This window comes from Geotrypetes seraphini, chromosome 1 (assembly GCF_902459505.1).
Source record: "Geotrypetes seraphini chromosome 1, aGeoSer1.1, whole genome shotgun sequence".
NCBI classification, from domain to species: Eukaryota; Metazoa; Chordata; class Amphibia; order Gymnophiona; family Dermophiidae; genus Geotrypetes; species Geotrypetes seraphini.
In genome coordinates this window covers 529,540,678-529,556,889 of record NC_047084.1, presented here as the reverse complement: position 1 = coordinate 529,556,889, position 16,212 = coordinate 529,540,678, and the positions used below count along the sequence as shown (strand labels likewise).

At 47.1% G+C, this 16,212-nt stretch overlaps 1 protein-coding gene across 3 annotated transcripts in view; it reads left to right on the top strand.

Moving 5' to 3' along the window:
• The window catches only part of TNFAIP8 (TNF alpha induced protein 8), a 241,977-nt gene that overhangs the window by 173,093 nt on the left and 52,672 nt on the right, over positions 1–16,212 (top strand). The gene's annotated exons all lie outside the window — the stretch shown is intronic.

Sequence of the window (16,212 nt, the reverse complement as noted above, 5' to 3'; positions counted from 1 at the left end):
ATCACTACACGCTGGCGGCGGAGGAGCCTTGCCCTCCCCCAAGGTAGCTCCTCAGCCAGCAGACGAAACCAGGGAGCGTTTTATGATCGCATCGGTGGCAAGTTGTGCTACTACTGGAAAGCCCTGAAGTGTTTCCTGGCCCGAGTGTGTTTGACAGGGAGGTTGCATTCCTATGGCAACATTCACATTCCACTGCTGTGTGTGCTCGCGCTCCCGCACATGCCCCGAACGCGGAGGAAACCTCTGACACATGGCGAAAGAGGAACCAAGTGCAGTTCAATTGCCACAGCCTTCCTTTAGTTCGGACTCATTCGGGAAAAGCACTTTAAAATGCAGGAATCGGTCTTATAGATTTTTAGTTTGGTGGTTTCCGTCTATCCCTTGGCTTCCTGCTTCAGATGGAGACAGTATTGTCAAGATTACACCACCAGATATGGCCAATCTTCCCTCCAAGCTATATTATCATCGTTATATGACTACAGGAACACAAACCAAGATATGTGTGTATTGAACCCTAATGAAATAATGTAAATCCTGGACATGGCCAGGCTCTTCTAAATTGTAAATCGCATTGAACTCCTGGAGTATAGTAGCGATCCATAAATACTTGATGTCATCTCAGATCTGGCACCAAGAGACTTCATTAGCAGATTCTCCAGGGTTTGTCCCCTGTAATTCCTTACTGTTTTACTTCAATCCAGACATTTGCAGTGGTAATTCTCGGTCAGGAGCTGTGCACTGGAGCAGTGCCCCCAGGTCCAACTATTAGGTGTTGCCCTCATGCAGTGGTCATGATTAGAAATTGACATGGGGGGGGACAAACTTTTTCCCCGTCTCCACGGGAACTCATTTTCCTGCCCCTGCCCAAGCTCCATCCTCATCTGCACAAACCTCGTACACTTTAAAATCATAAGTGTTCAAGGCTTGTGCAGTTAAGGCAGAGCTTACAGGAATGGGGCAGGTGCAGCAACAAAACTCGCGGGGATGGGGAAAAATTTGACCCAGTGTCATTCTTTAGTCATGATTTCACCTACCCCAGGGGCTGTGGATGCCGCCCCTGAGTTGTGCATAGAGGAACTGTGGCCAGATCCTTGCAGGAGCAACAGAGCAATTCCCCTTGGTGTAGTATATATTTGTGGGGTTTATGGGCAGAGCTGTCCCATGAATATGGAAAAATCGTGAATAACTTTTAGGGCCTACTCTGACTCGCTCTCCTGTCTCCCTCCTGCCTCCAGGACCTCTCCACACTTTACCTAGTGGTCTAGCAGTGAAGCAGAGCAGGAGTGATCTTCCTACGCTCCACCGTGCAGCGCCATCAACAAAAATGGCTGCCGCGAGTTCCCGTGGTCTCATGAGACTACAGTGGGAACTCACAGCAGCCATTTTTCTTGATGGCTCTTCACCGCTAGGCTACCAGGAGGTCTGGGATGTGGGGGTGGGTCAGGGTTTAGAAACTCACGAATAACCAAAGTAATCAGCTCTAAACCTGCAAATTTGGAGGGGAAAAAAGTGTATAGCAACCAGGTCGAATCCTGTGGTCAGAGGGGGACACTACGGGTAGTTAGTGAAGGACTGACAAGTGTACTTTAAGCAAAAATGAGGGCTTCAGTAATCTCAGTGGCAGGGGTGCTACTATGGAATAATCTGATAGGGTCACTTAGTTTGTTCTCTGACATTCAGAGATTTAAAAAGGTGTTTAAAACGACTATTTATAGAGGTCTTTTCCTGAAAGCTGCTCACTTTAATAATACTTTTGAGAGAATTTTTTAAATATTCGTTGTGTTGTTTTTAAAAACTGTGTATGTAGCGGGGTATATAAGTTTTTAAATAAAGGGTTTGAGTTGGGGAAATATTGAGGGGTTCTTTGTGTTTAAATAAATGGTCAATGTTTTAAGCAACTTAGTTTAAAGTTTGGGCTGTTGTATAGAGTAGACTAGGTGTTTTCTTCCAGGTAGTATAAAAGCACACGTGATAGTGGAAAACAGAACTTTTGGAGTTTGAATTAACCCTCCCCCCAAAAAAACCCCCAGAAACAACAAAGAATCCCCTTCTAAATGCAAAGTAGAGGCAATTCTAAATTGATTGGGGGGGGGGGGGTTGTTTTTTAGTCACAGAAAATATGAATTAACCAAATAGGCTCCATACCTATGCAACTGTTATCCTATGTTTACAGTAATAACACTATGGAAAGTGCTACTGAAAGAAACGGTGAGAAAAAATTAAGCAGAGGAAAATAGATATTTTGCACTTTAGCCTTTATTATCCTTTTAAATTATTAAACTGATACAGCTTGGAAAGCTGTATTTCTGTTCTTTTAGAATTTGGGGACAAAAGGAAGTGACCAGTCCTGTTGGTCTCTTTTGGTTGGCCTGCCCGGGGGAGGGGGGGGAGAAATTCTCTTCACTGGGGCATATTCCTGATCCAGACCAGGGTGAGCTCATTGCCTCTGACCACTGGCTCTTAAAGACAAATGTGTCAAACGCAGGCATTTTGCAGAGTGTATACAGAATAGCCAGAATGCTCAGGAAATGTTTTGTGACCATAATTGTGCTAGAAATGTCTCCCGAGATGAATTGTGGCTGAGAGGGTATTTTATGTTGATCATTTGATACAGTGGTTCCTGTGTAATGTCTGGCAAATCACACTGGGGGGTTTGAGTCCTGTCCAGAATTTTTAAAATGTCGCACAATGCAGTATGTCAGTTCCCTATCGCACCTAATAAAATGATGATATGCATAAATGAAGGCCATTTATTCCTAGGACTGCACAGGATGAATCCTCTAAAGTATCTTCATAGATATATGGAAGGGAAGTAGGAAAGGCTATGTTTTGTAAACCCGCAAATCATAGTTGGCTCCCTAGGGAGCCTCTTTACAGGACTGTAAAAGATTGGGTTCATATTTACTAAAGCCACAGTGATTTTTCTCCATTGCAATGTGTTCAGAACTCAGCAGTATGACTTATTTTTCTTTCATATATATATATAATATATATATAAAACAGCCGGAGATTTATTGTAGGACCCAATATGGGCCATGTTTCAGGATAAAAGGGCTGCAGCAAGGGGCATTTGTTGAGTATACTTTTATAAGTAAGAACAAATGAGTTCCAGAATGAAGACGGAGAATGAAAAGAAAAGCCTGTGGCCCCTTTTAGCACTGAAAATGAGTAAAGGCGTGTTCAAATCAATGTATCTATAAGGTACCAAAAATAAAAGCCTCAGACACATTGATTTGAACACCCTTTTGCTACAGTTCTGGCTTGACTGGTATGGCAGGGCAGGGGCATGATGGATTTGCTATACTGCCTTGTCTGTTACAACTAAAGCAGTTTGCATATGTATTATATGTGGGTGCTTTCTCCGTACCCTAGTGAGCTTATAATCTAAGTTTTGTACCTTGGGCAACAGAGAATTAAGTGGCATGCCCAGAGTCCCAAGGAGCTGCGGTGGGGGATCAGTCCAATTCTCCAGTTTCTCAGCCCATTGTATTAACCTTTAGGCTATTCTCCACTCCACTTGACCTGTGTCCCAGGTAAGGCACTGGCTCAGGGTACCAGTGATAGAGGGTGCCAACACCTCCAGCCTCTGATGTCATCACACTGCAAGTCTACCTGTCCCCCCTCACCTCACCCATCCACAGCATGCTGCTCTGGACTCTACTGCTTTCTCTGTTGGAATCATCCAGTGGCATGTTCCAGCCCGAGCTTCAGACTTCCTTCAATTTCACAGCACCATCAAACTGTATTCTCATCTCCATCATTGCTGTCTCTTCCTCAGAGTGCCTTCCTCCAAACCCAGCCCTTTGTGCCACCCAGGTTGTTCCTGCTTAGGACTCCTCCATCCACATGGAATAGTTCTCCCTCCCTGCCCGCCCACTGCAATGGAGTCTGGTACAGGAGCATTTAAATTGCTTCAGCGTCTGAGCCCATTCTTTTATCTGCTGTTGTACTGACATAATTGAAAATTTCAAGATTCCTGAATGGTTATGTGATAATACTGCTTTTCGTCTTCAGATATCAAAACAGTTTACAATACAGTACTCCCCTGATATTTGGGGGGGGAGGGGGGGTCTGCTTCAGGAACCCCCCACGAATGTTGAAAAACCGCGAATATGGTTTTTAGCGGGGGAGACAGAAGAGGGCAGCCGGAGTGCCGGCGAATGAAGGTGAGGCCCGACTTTAGTGCAGGAAGAGGCGGTTGGAGCAAACCGCGAGTGATTTCCTTCACTTGCCGGTGCTCCGGCTGTCATTCATGGTCAGAAAATACAGTGGATGACTGGGACTGAGAATTGCCGACTGCGAATGACCGGGGGAGCACGGTACATTGAACAGTAAGCAGGTACACTTAAGTAGTTTCCCTCTCTGTCCCAAATATCTCACAATCTAGCTATGGTATCTGGGGGTAATGGAAGGTTAAGTGACTTGCCTAGGGTCACAAAGAGTGGCGCTGGGACTGAACGTGTAACCTCAGGGTGCTGAGGCAGCAGCGCTAACTACGGTTCACAGTCATTCGCGCGTGGGACAAAGCCGCACTGACATTTGAGCCCTGACAATTGGGCGCAAGACTCCAGTGCGCCGCCGGAAAAGTTAATTATAAAGAGCTCCGACGGGGGGTGTGAGGGGAGAAGTCCCCAGTTTACTTTATAGTGTTCGCGCTGCCGTTGGGGGTTTTTGGAACCCCCATTATAGAGGAAACTTAACTTTTTCCCGTTTTTGGTTGTTTGTTTTTTTTAGGAAAAAGTTGTTTTCTGTATAATGTGGGGGGCTGCACCCCCCCCACATCCCCCGACGGCAGCGTGAACAGTATTAAGTAAAGTGTGTGTGGGGTTCCCCCCACATCCCTCATCAGAGCTCTTTAAAATTAACTTTTACAGTGGTGCACTGAAGTCTTGCACGCAATTGTCTGTGCCGAAATGTCGGCGCGGCTTTGTACGGCACTCTTTTGTCCCTTCACCCTAACTACTAGTGCCACTTCTCTACTCTCCAAGGAGAGGGAAAGAATTGGCAAGGGAGGTCAGGGTGGTGAGGTAAAGAAGGAATCAGTAATCTTGCTAGGAGGCATGAGAGAGTTTTATGGTAGGATTTTTCTAGAGGGCTGGGTTGGAGGAAGGAGAGGTTGTTCCAGGGGGGCTAAGTGAGGAGGAAAGCTGGGAAAAAGAGGACAAAATAATTACAGGGTGAGAGAAGGGCTAGGGAGAAAAGAAAATATTTGGGAGGGGGGAGGGCTAAGGGATAAAAGTGGGGAGAAGATATTCTGGGGGGTCCTGGTGGGATAGGGAAGCTGAGAGAGGAAAAAGTAGTGGAACAAATTATAAGAATTAAACTGAACAGCAGGGATGGGGGAGGGGAGGCAGGGGGTGCAAAAGTGAAAGTTGTTTCAGGGCACCAGAATTTCTTGAGTCATCCCTGTTTTGCTTCAGTGCTAAATTTGGATGCTTTGCCTTCTGGCTTGCTGCACTGTTCTTCTTGTATATCTGGGTTAGTCCTGAACAGATGTGCCATGCTTCCTTCCTCGCCTGACTCAAATCTAGCCTAAAAACACTCCTCATTGAGGCTTCTTTTAAAACATCAAGTTTAGAGTTTAATTTATTCCTGCTATACTGCACTTCATGTAGTATCTGTGCGGTTTGCATAAATTGCATAAAATATGAATGTTATAGGGTGGAAAAAGTGAGGCTAGAGAGAAGCAGAACTACAATGGACGATAGGACCAAAGAAGAAAGGGTTGGAAAGTGTGTGTAGCTGTGCCAGATAACATCCCAAGTGGATCCACTTTTACTCATAAGAACATAAGAATTGGCGCTACTGGGTCAGACCAGTGGTCCATCGCGCCCAACAGTCCGCTAACGAGGCAGCCCCCAGGTCAAGGACCAGTGCCCTAACCGAGACCAGCCTCACCTGCGTACATTCTGGTTCAGCAAAAACTTGTCTAGCCTTGTCTTGAATCCCTGGAGGGTGTTTTCCCCTATAACAGACTCCAGAAGAGCATTCCAGTTCTCCACCACTCTCTGGGTGAAGAAGAACTTCCTTACGTTTGTACGGAATCTATCCCCTTTTAACTTTAGAGAGCGCCCTCTCGTTCTCCCCACCTTAGAGAGAGAGAGAACAACCTGTCCTTATCTATTGAGTCTATTCCCTTCATTATTTTGAATGTCTCGATCATGTCCTCTCTCAATCTCCTCAATCCACTGCTTCCTCACGTGGAGCAGCATTAACGAAAGGATGTCCAAATGAGAATTTAGACATTCAAGTTGGAACATCTGAAGCTTTGCTACTATCTTAGGACAGGATTTGCCAGCGTAGAGCTAGAACATAAGAATTGCCGCTGCTGGGTCAGACCAGTGGTCCATCGCGCCCAGCAGTCCGCTCACGCGGCGGCCCCCAGGTCAAAGACCTGTGCCCTAACCGAGACCGGCCCTACCTGCATTCGTTCCGGTTCAGCAGGAACTTGTCCAACCTTGTCTTGAATCCCCGGAGCGTGTTTTCCCTTATAACAGACTCCGGAAAAGCATTCCAGTTCTCCACAACTCTCTGGGTGAAGAACTTCCTTACGTTTGTCTGGAATCTATCCCCTTTTAACTTCAGAGTGCCCTCTCGTTCTCTCTACCATGGAGAGGGCGAACAACCTGTCTTTATCTACTAAGTCTATTCCCTTCATTATCTTGAATGTTTCAATCATGTCTCCTCTGTCTCCTTTTTTCAAGGGAAACAGGCCCAGCTTCCGTAATCTCTCACTGTACAGCAACTCCTCCAATCCCTTAACCATTTTAGTCACTCTTCTCTGGACCCTTTCAAGTAGTACCGTGTCCTTCTTCATGTACGGCGACCAGTGCTGGATGCAGTATTCCAGGTGAGGGCATACTATAGCCCAGTACAGCGGCATGATAACCTTCTCCGATCTGTTCATAATCCCTTTCTTAATCATTCCTAGCATTCTGTTCGCCCTTTTCGCCGCCACTGCGCATTGCACAGTTGGCTTCATTGACTTGTTGACCAGTACTCCCAGGTCTCTTTCCTGGGGGTCTCTCCAAGTACTGCCCTGGACATCTTGTATTTGTGTATGGGATTTTTGATACCGACATGCATTACCTTACACTTATCCACATTGAATCTCATTTGCCATGTTGCGTTGCAGGTCTTCACAATCCCCCTGCGTCTTCACTACTCTGAATAACTTCGTATCGTCTGCAAATTTAATCACCTCATTCGTCGTACCCATTTCCAGATCGTTTATGAATATGTTGAAGAGCACGGGTCCAAGTACCGAGCCTTGCGGCACCCCATTGGTGACGTTCTTCCAGTCCTAGTATTGTCCATTTACTCCCACTCTCTGTTTCCTATCCGCTAGCCAGTTTTTAATCCACCTGAGCTGTTCTCAAATACATGGTGAAATGGAAATTTGCATGCTGGCGACATCCATTTTAGAAAAAAGAGACGTTCAAAATATTAAACGGGGCAACAAAGGAGCATAATTCTTCCTTTGGCAACCTATGAACGTCTTATGTTATAAAATAGCAAATGTAGACATTTATGTGCTGGTACATAAACAATTATGCCTGTCATGTCATTTTTGAAGCATAGGCTTCTATTTTTTCCTGAATCTGTCACTGAGCACCCTTGTCTGTCTTGCTTTTGAGGGGGGATGGGAGAGGGACATCGATCATTGGGAGATGCAGAAGGTTACCTCCCCTAATCCCTCCAGTGGAGTGCTGCTCAGTAAAAGCACCTGTCTGAAACTTGAAACACTGGGCCGCATTGAATCCGCTCATTTCAGAAGCATTGGTGTTTTGGCCATTCATAAACTGGTAGTTAGAATCTATGACACATGGACATGGCAAGGGAGTAGGGTCTGGGCAGAACTACATCAAGCGCCAAAATAGATGTTTATTCCCCATTTCAGTAGATAAGTGAATGTCTATGTTCATAAAGATGACCATCGAGAGTTAGATCTGCTGCCTGGGACTGTCAACACCATAACGGTGTCTTCCTCAGAGGACACCACCGATTGTCCTTTCCCCCTCAAACATTTGCCTTACTACAAGCGAAAATGCTGATGCTGGAAATCTGAAAAACATTTGAATCTACTTTTGCATTTCGACTCCTGATGAAGACACCATTATGGTGTTGAAACACTGGCCATGTTGAGTAATAATAACAGCTTATATACCGCAATACCGTGAAGTTCTATGCGGTTTACAAAGATTAAGCAAAGGTACAAAATGATTGACTTTAAGAGGGGAGGAAGAAAGAGGGTTAATAGGACAGGAAATCCATTTTTGAGGAGAGAGAGATCGCTAGAACAAGTTAATCGCTATAGAGGGGAGAGAGAAGAGAGGATCAGTTGTCTAGATACTTTAGGAACAGGTGTGTTTTCAGACGTTTCCTAAATTCCTCATAAGTAGTGGGCGAAAGCAATTGCAGCTGCTTTTTATTGGGTATCCCAAGTGGAGGCATCCCTTCGTCCTTACTTTATTTTTGTTTCTGGTGTTTACTGTGTGGGGTATGTGACTCCTTTGTTCTGACTGCTTCTGAAATACACTTCTCCCTCCGTATTTGTGGTTTCAGCATTTGCGTTTTCAATTATTCATGGTTTTTAGCTTGCCGACTCCTCCCCCCCAATTACAACAGCTTGCATAGAGAAATCTCTGATTCCAAGCGTTTACAGAGAAAATAGCTGATTCCCAGCACTTTCTTCACCGTGTTTTGCCTCTCCTTCAGGAACAGGCCAGGTCTCCCAACATGTTATTTGTGGTTTCAACATATTCACGATGGTTTTTAATAGAAAACAGTGAATAACATATGAAAAAGTTATTCGCTGGTCTGTTAATCCCCTATCACAGTGAATACGGAGGGAGAAGTGTAAGCACCATAGCCTTCAAAAAGACTTCACTATTTTTGTGTCGTAGGGTTTCTTGGTTGTCTTATAAGATTGTAAGTTCCAAAAAGCAGGGGACTTTCTTATGTCTTGAAAGCGTTGTGTATACTTAGCATAATATTTGTATGTCACTACTAAAACGGGTAAATCAAAGTTAATATTGTGGCCTTCTTTCTATATGGACAAGAGATCAGAGTTACACAATACACATTAAGCATTGGGTGGGCAGGTCCGTACATAATTCTCATCCCTCAGCAAATATTTATTGTTTAGGATGCTGTTTAGGATGAAGTCATTATGCCATTGTATAGATCCATGGTGAGGCCCCACTGGGAGTACTGTGTGCAATTCTGGAGGCCGCATTACCGTAAGGATGTGCTGAGACTGGAGTCGGTCCAGAGAATGGCCACCCGGATGGTCTCGGGACTCAAGGATCTCCCGTATGTGGAACGGCTGGATAAGTTGCAGCTGTACTCACTCGAGGAACGCAGAGAGAGGGGAGACATTCAAGTATCTCACGGGCCGCATCGAGGTGGAAGAAGATATCTTCTTTTTCAAGGGTCCCGCGGCAAAAAGGGGGCATCCGTGGAAAATCAGGGGTGGGAAACTGCACGGGGACACCAGGAAATTCTTTTTCACTGAAAGGGAGGTTGATCGCTGGAATAGTCTTCCACATTAGGTTATTGAGGCCAGCAGCATGCCTGATTTTAAGGCCAAATGGGATAGGCACCTGGGATCTATTTACAGAGAAAGGTAGGGGAGGGTCATTGGGGTGGGCAGACTAGATGGGCCGTGGCCCTTATCTGCCGTCTATTTCTATGTTTCTAGTGCAGTTTGGAACTTGAAATGCCGAAATGTTCATGAGCTGCACTTTAGGGATAGAGCGAGAAACGTTTTAGAATCCCTTTCCTGTTTGCCACCCAGGAAAGAGGAGAGTGTTGTTGCAACAACAGCCAAATATTTGTGATGGCTATACAATAGAAGGTGATAGGAAAGTCAATATTTAAAAGCTTTTCTTCAGGTAGCAGCATCTGCTTTCTGGATAAATGCCATTGAGAAAAAAATATTTAGCAGCACTCTCCGGATAATAGTAATGAAGATCGTAGAAACTGCCATGACAATGCATATAGATAATGCTAGAATTATCCAAGTATGAACAATTTTCAGTGTTTCTGACTGTACAGCTTAAGACAGCACAGAGCTGTCTGGATAACATCTGAATATCGCCACTGGATAGTGCCAGGTCCTGGATACTTAGTAGCAGCTGCTACCTGGGTGCTTCCACTGAACGTCTGGATAATTTTGCCCGCAGCAGCTGCCGTGTTTAAAAGATGCCAACTGCTGCAGGCTAAATATCTGGGGTGGGTGCCGTACCCTGATGGTTAGAACAGCAGGCTGAGAATCGGGGAAGCCCAGTTCAAATCCTACTGCTTCTCCTTGTGATTTTTGGCAAGTCACTTAACCTCTATGACAGTGTCCCACAAACTTTTTGGTGCCGCGGCATACTAAATCTGGTGACCCGGCTGGAAGGCATCCGGAAGTGCGTAGACATCACGCGAATGAGAAGAGGCCCTCTGGCCGCAACCTCTGACAGTGTCCCACAAACTTTTTGGTTCCGCGGCACACTAAATCTGGTGACCCGACTGGAAGGCATCCGAAAGTGTGTAGACATAGACATGATGACATCATGCGCATGCGCAGAGGCTCTCAGGCCACAACCCTGAACCTGTCACGTCGATGGTTGGGGATCCTGGAGGAAGGGGAGGTGCAGGGAAAGGAGGAGAGTCATCTGCACCAGTCAACTGCCTAAAGGATGTGCCTCTCGCCTCAAGAGGCACGTCCTGTAAGCAGTCAGCCGACGACTCTCCTCCTTGCCGGCATCTCGTGACACACCTGGAATCTGCCATAGTACATTTGCGATACACTGCTCTATGAGCTAAATTCAAGATCCCTTCCCACTTTCCCATCCTAATATAGCATAAGTGCTGGAATGTTAACCACCTAGATGCTAGGTTTGGCCTTTTCTGATATATTTAGCTGATGTAAAATATAAATAAATAAAAACCTTGTTTTCCTTGAGGTGAAGCTGTAGTGGGCAATTCTCCTAGCCTTGCAGAACTCTGTGGAAAGTACTTATACGACTCTTTGTGGATAGCATGATGTTTGCACAATCACGTTGTCCAGAAAAAGCTACCCCACCCCCACTCCCACCCTTTTACTAATATATATGTAATATATATTTAGCCTGCAACCTTATTAAAAAAAAAAAAAAAAATCTCATCCTGGGATTGCTCAAAGCCATTGATCTCGAAGGTAAAACACTGCTAAGATTTTTTTTTGCATAAAATGCCTTTTTATCAATGTATCATTGTTGAGTGTAAAAACATAAAAGTTATAGCTATAATACCAAGAAATTTGCTCCATTAAGCAAAAATAATAGCAAATTTTAAGAAAAGCAGAGCTTTATGTAATCAGTAGTTTGGGGCAACCTCAGGATGGGCTTTAAATGTTTTGTTTATATTTATTTTCTGATCAAGCAAACCCTTCTCCCTTTACAAAACCGCGAAAGTGTTTTTAGCGCAGGCCAGTGTGCTGAATGCTCTGCGCTGCTTCCAACGCTCATAAGAACTCTATGAGCATCAGGAGCAGCACAGAGCAGTCAACATACCAGCCAGCACTAAAAAACCGCTTTCACGGGGGATGAAATTCTGGGAAAAACTTTATTCGCACAGTTTTTCCAACACGAAAGAGGTGCTCCTATGAATATTTGTCCCCGTCATGGAAAGAATAGATCTGCGTGAAGGATGCAGAATAGGGACTACCGTATTTTCGCGGATATAACGCGCGCGTTATACGTGATTTTACGTACCGCGCATACCCCTCGCGCGTTATATGCCTGAGCGCGGTATAGAAAAGTTTTTAAACATAGTTCCCACCCCGCCCGACGCCCGATTCACCCCCCCAGCAGGACCGCTCGCGCTCCCACCCCGAACGACCGCTCGCACGCGCTCCCACCCGCACCCGCATCCACGATCGGAGCAAGAGGGAGCCCAAGCCCTCTTGCCCGGCCGACTCCCCGACGTCCGATACATCCCCCCCCCCCGGCAGGACCACTCGCACCCCCACCCCGAAGGACCGCCGACTTCCCGACAATATCGGGCCAGGAGGGAGCCCAAACCCTCCTGGCCACGGCGACCCCCTAACCCCACCCCGCACTACATTACGGGCAGGAGGGATCCCAGGCCCTCCTGCCCTCGACGCAAACCCCCCTCCCTCCAACGACCGCCCCCCCCAAGAACCTCCGCCCGTCCCCCAGCCGACCCGCGACCCCCCTGGCCGACCCCCACGACACCCCCACCCGCCTTCCCCGTACCTTTGTGTAGTTGGGCCAGAAGGGAGCCCAAACCCTCCTGGCCACGGCGACCCCCTAACCCCACCCCGCACTACATTACGGGCAGGAGGGATCCCAGGCCCTCCTGCCCTCGACGCAAACCCCCCTCCCTCCAACGACCGCCCCCCCCCAAGAACCTCCGCCCGTCCCCCAGCCGACCCGCGCCCCCCCTGGCCGACCCCCCCACCCCCCTTCCCCGTACCTTTGGAAGTTGGCCGGACAGACGGGAGCCAAACCCGCCTGTCCGGCAGGCAGCCAACGAAGAAATGAGGCCGGATTGGCCCATCCGTCCTAAAGCTCCGCCTACTGGTGGGGCCTAAGGCGCGTGGGCCAATCAGAATAGGCCCTGGAGCCTTAGGTCCCACCTGGGGGCGCGGCCTGAGACACATGGTCGGGTTTGGCCCATGTGCCTCAGGCCGCGCCCCCAGGTGGGACCTAAGGCTCCAGGGCCTATTCTGATTGGCCCACGCGCCTTAGGCCCCACCAGTAGGCGGAGCTTTAGGACGGATGGGCCAATCCGGCCTCATTTCTTCGTTGGCTGCCTGCCGGACAGGCGGGTTTGGCTCCCGTCTGTCCGGCCAACTTCCAAAGGTACGGGGAAGGGGGTGGAGGGGTCGTGGGGGTCGGCCAGGGGGGTCGCGGGTCGGCTGGGGGACGGGCGGAGGTTCTTGGGGGGGGCGGTCGTTGGAGGGAGGGGGGTTTGCGTCGAGGGCAGGAGGGCCTGGGATCCCTCCTGCCCGTAATGTAGTGCGGGGTGGGGTTAGGGGGTCGCTGTGGCCAGGAGGGTTTGGGCTCCCTCCTGGCCCGATATTGTTGGGGAGTCGGCGGTCCTTCGGGGTGAGGGTGCGAGTGGTCCTGCCGGGGGGGGGATGTATCGGACGTCGGGGGGGGGGCATCAGGCTTTCAGGATGGGGACAGACCTTCAAGGGGGGACAGGACTTCAAGGGGGGACAGTGCACAGAAAGTCAGGGGGGGTGAACGGAGAGTCGGGACAGCGCACGGAAAGTCAGGGCAGTGCACGGAAGTCAGGGGGGGTGAACGGAGAGTCGGGACAGCGCACGGAAAGTCAGGGCGGGCGAAAGGAGCGTCGGGCATCATGCGCGTTATATGCCTGAGCGCGGTATAGAAAAGTTTTGGTACATATCATCGTGATTTCTGCGCGCTATACCCCTGTGCGCGTTTTACACAGGTGCGCGTTATATCCGCGAAAATACGGTAAATAGTTGTGGAAAAGGTATATACTGGCCAATGTTCATTGCTAGTTAAGCGACCAAGAAAAGCTCCTGGCTGGTTAAATGGTGTTTGATTGGCTAAGCACTAATATTTCAGTGGGCGATAGCTGGCTATCTCTGCTGAATATTTATTCGTAGTGGATAAATGCGTGCTAGCTGCTGATTGTAAGAACTAACTGACCGACCAAGTTTACCACACACCCTTTCTTTTACAAAGCCACACTAGCTGCCTTAAAGCCCATCTGGATTTAAAGGGCTTCGGAACTGTTTGATAGAGTGGAAGAACAAAACTGAGGCGCTAAGGTGACTGCTACGTGCAGAAAAGACTGCACATGCTCACAACTTTACATTAAGCTGTTTGATTATGTCTGTTAAAAACTTTATATACTGCCTAGTCCAGTGTATCGCAAACTGTGTGCCCGGCACACTAGTGTGCCTCTTGAGATTTCAGGTGTGCTGTAGCGCACTGGGGAGGAGAAGAGGTGCTGGCTGACTGCCTACAAGATTTGCCTCTCGCAGCCAGCGCCTCTCATAAGAATATCAGAATAGCCTTACTGGGCCAGACCACTGGTCCATCAAGCCCAGTAGCCCTATCTCACGGTGGCCAATCTAGGTCACCAGTACCTGTCCAAAACCCAAAGAGTAGCAATATTCCATGCTACCGATACAGGGTAAGCAGTGGCTTCCCCCATGTCTTTCTCAATGACAGACTATGGACATTTCCTCCAGGAACTTGTCCAAACCTTTCTTACCTCGCCGGCCGTCTTCCCTGCTGGCATCTCAGGGCCCGTCTGGAGGGCCTTTGTGCATGCACAGACTTTGACATGATGACATCACACATGCATGTGATGTCATCACGAGACATCTGCGCACTTCTGAATGCCTTGAGCCATGGCCACTACGTTTAGTGTGCTGCAGCTTGAGAGAGTTTGCGGGACACTGGCCTAGCCTATACAGATGAAAGCGGTTAACAATTTTAAAAAAAAAAATAAAAATCAAATTTGGAAAAGAAATAGAAAAGACCTAATGCAGTCATTTCAAATAACTTTTGCACATACAAAGTTATTTTCTCAATTACAGATATATCAATAGATCTTCACTTCAGTGTTGTCCAGTGCATTGAAAGCTTGATGAAAGAAGAAGGTTTTAAAGCATAAGAACATAAGAAATGCCTCTGCTGGGTCAGACCCGAGGTCCATCGTGCCCAGCAGTCTGCTCACGCGGCGGCCCAACAGGTCCAGGACCTGTGCAGTAATCTTCTATCTATACCCCTCTATCCCCATTTCCAGTAGGAATTTGTCCAATCCTTTCTTGAACCCCAGTACCGTACTCTGCCTTATAATGTCCTCTGGAAGCGCATTCCAGGTGTCCACCACACGTTGGGTAAAGAAGAACTTCCTAGCATTTGTTTTGAATCTGTCCCCTTTCAACTTTTCCGAATGCCCTCTTGTTCTCTTATTTTTCGAAAGTTCGAAGAATCTGTCCCTCTCTACTCTCTCTATGCCCTTCATGATCTTGTAAGTCTCTATCATATCCCCTCTAAGTCTCCTCTTCTCCAGGGAAAAGAGACCCAGCTTCTCCAATCTCTCAGAATATGACAGGTTTTCCATACCTATTATCAGACGTGTTGCTCTCCTTTGAACCCTCTCGACTAACGCCATATCCTTCTTAAGATACGGCGACCAATATTGGACGCAGTACTCCAAATGCGGGCGCACCATCGCCCGATACAACGGCAGGATAACTTCTTTCGTTCTGGCTGTAATACCCTTTTTGATTATATCAAGCATTCTATTCGCTCTCTTAGCGGCCGCTGCACACTGTGCCGACGGCTTCATTGTCATGTCCACCATTACCCCCAAGTCCCTTTCCTGGGTACTCTTATTCAATAACATCCCTCCCATTGTATAGTTGTACCTCGAGTTTCTGCTCCCCACATGTAATGCTTTACATAATTTTAAATGTTTTATAATTTGCCTCGGACAGTAAAACTTTAGGAAGCCCATTCCACAGATTTGGGCCAAGGCAAAAGAAAACTCCCCTTACTTTTTTGTTAGGCAAATAAATCTGTGTTTCTATCATACTTCTATCTACTTTTTCTCTGTCTCCTTTTATGGCTCTGTGTAGAACCAGTGGTGTAATTGGGAGGGGAGGAGAGGAGGAGTATCTCTGGCCTGGATCTTTCTGCTTTAATAGTTTTCAGAGATGCCAAGCCCCACAGGTGCTCTAAAAGTGGCTACACAAGTTTCAAGTTCAAGTTTCTTTATTTTTGATATACCGCCTATCAAAACAAATGTCTAGACGGTGTACCATATAAAAAGATTGTAAGGGACAATTAAAATAGGTAAATAAAAGCAATATTTTATCAAATATTAAAAATACTAGATGAATTCGGATTACCGTACATGAGACGGAAGGAAAGTAGGGGAGGGAAAGTTTGTTTAAAATACATCAAAATAAAATTAATAAAAAAGGACGGTAAATGGGGGGATGGTAAAAACATTAGCAGGGGAATCATTTCAAAGTAGTATCAAATATTTCAAAGCTTCACATGAATCAAGGAGTTAAGAAGCTGAATCTAGTTTTCAAAGCTTCACATAAATCAAGGAGTTAAGAGGCTGAATAAGCCAAGAAACCTTAGGGATACTTGTTCCACTGCCGTGCCTAGAGGTTCATGGCTTTTTTTCCTGGGGTGGGAAGGAAGAGAGAGAGAG